At 39.5% G+C, this 7088-nt stretch overlaps 1 pseudogene; it reads left to right on the top strand.

Moving 5' to 3' along the window:
- The first annotated feature begins 6254 nt into the window (after positions 1–6254).
- On the top strand, positions 6255–6723 carry LOC129085247 (transcription factor BTF3-like; annotated as a pseudogene).
- The last annotated feature ends 365 nt before the right edge of the window (positions 6724–7088 follow it).

Raw genomic sequence — 7088 nt, 5'->3', positions numbered from 1 at the left:
CAGTTGATGAAAAACAAATACCATATGATCTCACCTCTAAGTGGCCTCTACTCAACAAAGTTAATGAACAAAATAAACCACAGGCATGGAAACATGGAGCAGACTGAAAGTGACCAGAGGGGATGGGGAAAGAGGACAATGGTGGAAAGAAGGGGAAGTGACTAGACAAAGAACATGTATGAATAACCCATGGACATGGACAACAAAGTAGGAATTGACTGTGGGAGTGGGGGGTGGGGGTGGGATGGGTAGAGGGGGGTAAAGGGGCAAAAATGTAGACAACTGTAATAGCATAAAGATGATTTATAAATTTAATAAATAAATAAATAAATAAATAAAGAATAGTATAAATAAATGGAGAAACCAAAGGACTTATACGTACAACTCATGGATGTGATCTAAGGGAAGGGGGGAATGCTGGGGGAAGGGGCAGTGCATGGTGGAGGGGAATAAAGGGGAGGAAAAAATGGGACAAGTGTAATAGCATAATCAATAAAATATATTAAAAAATTAAAAAATTTAAAAAATCTTAAAAAAGAGCTCAAACAAGTGTGGCTGGGGTCATGTGCCCATTTCAAGGCTAACCTCTTTGTTCAGTGGCTCTTACGCTATGTTTGGCAGGTCTGGGTCTGGTGCTCACCCCAGTGGCCAGGGAGTTACAGAGGCAGCTTCTTTGGACAAACATGGAGTCAGGAAGGGTAATTCCCAAATGAAGGTTTAATTTAAAAATAAGGAATAATGGAATGATCCAGATGAAATAAAAAACAATTTTCATGGCAAATTGAAAATGTAGTAATTGATGGAATTCAAAGAAGGTGAACAACAAAACAATGAACCTGAGCCTCAGCAAAAATGGAGCCCATGTACAGAACTTGGTCTCAGACATTCCCCTTTCTCTGTTTATCTGCTTCTTTGTTAGTCTTGGCTCTTTTTTCCTTTACAGCAGTCTGCCCTTCTCCATACATAGTGGAAGTTAAGACCATTCCCACACTATTCATAGATGGGTTGATATGAGAACAGAGGATTTAGGCAGCTCCGAGATGCAGAAGTCTTTGGCATGTATGTTTCCTGGGTGTTCATTCTGCCTCTTTTCTCCATCTCCTGCATCTTAGCCAGTATTGATAGGTGAATATACAATTTATTATCCAAACCAGTATAATTTTAAGAGTGAGTGGAAGGCAGCATTAATAATTATGCTAACAACAGGCACAAACTAATAGGATCCAGAAAACTAGTTACCTTGCCTTTAGCTTTTCACTGTTTCCTCCCTTAAGGGTTGTTCTATATCAGTTTTATATTAATAATTTACATATATATATGAATAAAATAGATTTCACTTCTAGGGAAATTGGAAGAGCAGGAGCTTTCTTTCTTCACCCACAGGCTGGGAAAGAAAGAGGAAAGAAAAGAGCTTCAATGTTCTCCACTGGGACAAAAACTTGTAACTGACAATTCTCCCTCCTTCCTCCCTAATCTTCTTGATACACTGGGGGAATGGGAGAATGGTTGTTGTGGGGCCAACCATTCATAATCTTTGGGAAGAAGTGACTTGTGGCTTTTGTGGAGTCTTTAGGGTCTCTATGTTACATTTTCAGAACTATTAAAATTGTTAAATAAATACTCTACTTGAAGCCAAATATTCCATTAAAAATGTGTTTAGCAAGTAGTATTCTATTGTCAATTTCTCCTATGCCTTCCTTTGTACAAGTCAAAATCATATCCCAAATGACCTTCCCATCTCTACTTGTGTCTGCTTCACATCATTCCAAAAGTTTCCAAAATACCCTCTCCTTTTTGAAGTCTGTTTTTACTATTTGAAAGTGATCCTCTTCTAAACATCTCACTTGATTACACATGAAAGTTTACTCTAAATGTGTGCAAATGCACTTGAAAAATGAACACAGTTGTAGGTGCCTAATAATTACATGAAACATCTCTTTACATGCATATGAGTTTTCCCTTGCCCAGTAACAAATTACCACAATATTAGCAGCTTGAAAGATCATCCATTAATTATCTCACAGTTTCTGGAGGTCAAAAGCTTAGCCAGTGCTTAACTGGTTTCTCTGCTCAGGGTCTCTCAAGGTTGAAATCAAGGTGTCAGCCAGGCTTCCATTCTGAAGTTTGGGGTCCTTCTTCTAGGTTCTCATTGTTGTTAACAAATTTCTGTCCCTTGTGGTTGGAGGACTAATGCTTCTGTTCTCTTGCTGACTGTAGGCTGGGAACAATTTCAGCATGACGCACTCCATAGCCTCTTACACTGCCAATCTCCTTATTTTCAATACCCCTCCAATCTTATATGACACAATCATGGGAGTTTGTGATTGGGTATCAGGGCTTCAAATGCATTGAGGCCTGGAAAACAAAGTGGAAATGGCTCCAAACCCCTCAAATTCTATGTCATTGTATGAGGAAAATGAGTAAACAGAAAAATGTGTAAGAATGGGTATTAAGAGAAAATTATTTGTTTGAGGTTCTGTGTCCATGTTGTTAATTCCATCTATACCTCTCTATTCCAACTCATCTTTCCAGATAAGTCTTAATGAAATATCTTTCTTTACAAGGCTTCCTTGACTCTATAAGTAGAAGTCACTCCTCAGTTTCATTGACAATTATCTGCGCACTCATTATGTGCCAGGCATTGAGTTAGGTGCTGAGAGCGCACAAATGAAAAGACGGGGTAGAGTCTTCCTCCCTTAAATTCCACTTGGGAAATCTAGGGCACTGCCCACTTCCTACCTCATGCGAGAGTTTCTCTGTCTTGTCAACCTGACCAGTGCTGGCCCCACTACTAATCTGCAAGCTCTGAAAGAGGAGGTGCTGAACTGTGTTCAATATGAGACTCCTCATGGTCAGCATGTGCCTGCCCTGAGGGGAAGTGAGCACAAGAATCCAACAACTGTTTGTTAACCACCTATTGCATACATGGCACTACATACAATTGAGAACAGTAATGAAATTTAACAAGGCCCGTGACCAGGAATTTCCAGTATAATTTGAGAGATTGACTTCTGCACTGAATACAGAGAGCAGCTGATGACAGTGGGTCCCTCATGCCGCAGGAGCAATGCAGGCGCTGAAAGGATGACTGTGAGATGGAGTTCCTGTATCTCCACAGGGGGACACTATGGCTTGGATCTCAAGGTTTGGGCAGCATTTGAAAGGGCAAAGAGGACAGAAAGGGAAGAAGGAACATGCTGAGCAAAGGCTGAATGAGGAATGGATTTCTGTTTGGGGGAGAATGTGGACACATGCTTTTAAAGAACATAGGCCCCTTATTGGAGAATATAGAGAATTAAGGTGGAGGAGAAGGTTAGAGTCAGGTAATGAAGAGCCTGAACTGCCAGACACAAGACGTGGGAGTTTCGTCTTTCCTTCAGCACTTCCTAAACTGGGAGCACTTGAAATCGCAGGCCCCCCCCCCCCGCCCCTTGCCTGTCAGTCATTTCTCAGCATGTACATAATTAAAACTTACTGATACAACCATGAACTAACTAGTCACGGAATTGTTTCTTTGGCAATTCTAGAGAAACATGTCCTTTATGTTAATTTATCTACCTTGACAGACTATATCTAATTAAATAGCTGACTGTACAATGGATTTTAGGAGGCCTCCAAGTGTGGATAAAAGAAAAGTCAAACCCTTATTTTCTGGAAACCATATACATACTACTTACACTGAACAAGGGACAACAGAAAAGACCCAGTGAGGATTTTTCTCTATTTTCCAGGATTACTTAAAGTCTGCCTCAACTGCCTGCTCATCTACAAAGCTTCCTCTGAGTTTGTCCCTCAGAAAGACATCTCCTTCTCTGCTCCCAATAGACTAACTTACATCAGTGTTATGACACTTTGAGACAGGCTGGCAAGACTGCAGGTCTTTTCTGTCATAGATTGTTAATTTGCTTTCATACATAATTATTGTAGTTAATATTTTGAGGGTTGTTTTTCTGTCAGGCTCCCTGAAAAGTGCTTCAAAAGAATTATCTCATTTTCTCAGTAGACAACCATTTAAGGTGGTACTATTATTTGTCCTCATTTTACATATAAGGAAAGTTAAATAATAAGTCCAAGTTCCCACAGCTAGTAAGGTTAGGGTCTGGCGGAATCCAAGGCCATGTCATAAGCACTACCTCACCCTGCCTCTTGGCAGAGTTACAGGCTTCTTATCCCTCCTTGTCACCCCACTGCATCCAGCTGAGAGCCTGGAATAGGGAGTTGCTCAGTCAATGCTGAGTGGTGTTGCATGGAACAGAAATGCCAGAGTCATGAGCACCTTCACCATGAATGATTGATATCTGACTTCTCTACTGTAAAGAGGAGGAGAGTTCTAGAGCTTATGTCAATCTTCATAGAAATGTGCTGATTGGTAGTAGCTTCACATTAATGAATAGGGATCGATGTATAGCTAAAAATAGATAAGCAAATTTAACCCCTAATAATAGTAATTCTTAAACTGCCTTTGGTACAGATTCAAACCCAGTTCTTCTACCTAAAAGAGGAAGAGAAGTAAGAAAATGGGGAAGTAGAAAAGGAAAAATTATATATGGTATTTTTGATTTTGGCATGTCTGGATCAAATGCAACTGAGAAAGCAGTCTCTACACATAAAACAACAAAAGAGGACGTGCATGCTAAATTCCAAGTGAATTACACAAACATCCCTCATTAGTTATGTGGAGAGAGGGAATAGCAAGTGTGGAGCAGATATACAGAGAGTGAAGGAGAAACTCTCCCAGTCAGACAAGAGGGCGAAAGAGAAGCAGAGAAACAGGAAGCACATGGAACAATAAACACAGGCTTATTTGTCTAAGCAATTGAGTAAGAGGGTGGTTGAGATTATACAACCACACACAACATTTTTCATAAACCAAATATGGATACAGAACTTCATGTACCAACCCACAGTTGTGGTCAGATAACACATGACTGCATTAGGGAATACAGCTGTGAGTTGTATAACATTTTTGTCAATGACAGACCACATATATGACAATGCTCCTATAAGATTATAAGGAAGCTGAAAAATTCTGATTGCCTAATGACTTTGTAGTCATGTTAATATCATAGCTCAGCACATTACCCATATGCTTGTGGTGATGCTGGTATAAAGAAGCCTACTGCACTGCAGTCATATAAAAGTATAGCACACACAGTTATGTATAGCACATAATACTTGGTAATGATAATAAATGACTATGTTACTAGTTTATGTATTTACTGTATATCATTATTTTAGATTGTACTCTTTCTACTTATATGTGGAACCTTAAATAAAACATCACAGATACAGAGAGCAGATTGGTGGTTGCCAGAGGCAGGGGATATAGGGTGGGCAAAGTGGGTGAATGTGGTCAAACGGTACAAATTTCCAGTTATAAAATAAGTCCTAGGCATATAATGTACAGCATGGTGACTACAGTTAATTATACTGTATTGTATATTTGAAAGTTGCTAAGAGAGTAGAACTTAGAAGCTCTTACCACAAGAAAAAAATTGTAACTGTGGTGATGGACATTAAATCGACTTATTGTAGTGATCATTTTGTAGTATATACGTATATCGATATACCGAACCATTGTGTTGTATACTTGAAACTAATATAATGTTATATGTCAATTATATCTCAATTAAAAAACTCTTGGTGGAATTTGTCTTTTAGTAGCCTCTCATTTGGGAGAGAACCTCTAAAATGATCTAATCCAGCCTCTAGGGAGAGCAGGGATCCTCTGCTTGTTCTTGCTACATTAACACTTCTGTGAGTGAGCAGAAACACCACATAAGACAAGGCAGCTCATTGCCCTTTCAGAAAAGGGGGTAATAGCTGTTCATTTCCTCTATTTAGGCACCTCTTTCCTCCTAAAGTTGTCAACAATGACAAGCACACGTTCTTTCAGTATCTCTGAATATATTTGCTAGCACTCACACCTGCCACTTGCTGTCTTACTGTCTTTTGGCCTATATTAGGATTCACTCCTTCTTACCAATATTATCTATCCATTGTTGATTTGCCAGGGTTTTCCTTATTGAAAAGATGTGAGGCACATTAGGATTACATAGTTTTCTGTATCTGCTCTTTTCTCTTTCTTTATACTTTTTTTGAGACATAGCATTGAAACATTAAAGACCTGAGCTGCCATCCTGAGTCCCCACCATGTGAGCACTTACATTCTCAGCTAGTCTGCTCCACACTCCCTGCCAATCCGAGTCTCCTGCGTGACCTGTTTCCTCTCCAACAAGATGAAAGAAACTATCATGAATCAGGAGAAACTTGCTGAACTACAGGCACAACTACACATCAGTGGGAAAGGAACTGCTCTCAGAAAGAAGGTGGCTCTTAGAAAAGCTACAGCTGATGATAAAAGCTTTAGTTCTCCTTAAAGAAGGTAGGGGTAAACAGTATCTCTGGTACTGAAGAGCTAAATACATTCACAAACCAAGGAACATTGATTCACTTGAACAGCCCTCATGTTCAGGCATCTCTGGCAGGGGACACTTTCAGCGTGCCAGGCCACGCTGGGAGAAAGCAGCTGACAGAAATGCTCTGCAGCATCTCAGACCAGCTATGTGCTGATGGTCTGACTGCTTTAAGGCGACTGGCTGAAGCTCTGCCCAAACAATTGGTGGATGGAAAGCACCACCTGCAGCCGGATAGGGTGATGATAACGAAGTTCCATATTCTGTGGAGAATTTTGATGAGGCTTCTAAGAATGAAGCAAAGTGAAATGAATCAACTTCTGAAGAAGATAAAACTCGAAGAACTTACTGGGGACTGCTATTTTATATTACGACTGCTTTTCCAAATTTTGTTCATCGATCTGATAAAATCTAAATCTCTAATATTTTTGAGGACAAGCCCTTTGGACACTGTAGATTTTTTTCAGATTTTACTTATACACAAATCTTTTTTTTTTTTTGCACCTAATTAAGAAGCTGAAGAAGCCTGGGAATAAAGTTTGAAACAAAGGTTAATAAAGTTCTTTGCCTAGTTAAAAAAACAGTAAAGACCTGAATATTTATCCCTAGCTCTTTTCTATTTTTAAACAAGCCTCAAGTTATTATTCTCCCCTTTAGCTTTGAGACATTGTT

Source organism: Pteronotus mesoamericanus, unplaced genomic scaffold (assembly GCF_021234165.1).
Source record: "Pteronotus mesoamericanus isolate MK-2021 breed Mesoamerican mustached bat unplaced genomic scaffold, CSHL_Meso_final scaffold_232, whole genome shotgun sequence".
In the NCBI taxonomy this organism is placed as follows: domain Eukaryota; kingdom Metazoa; phylum Chordata; class Mammalia; order Chiroptera; family Mormoopidae; genus Pteronotus; species Pteronotus mesoamericanus.
The sequence above is the reverse complement of the archived record's forward strand: the minus strand, read 5'-3'. Positions and strand labels throughout refer to the sequence as shown.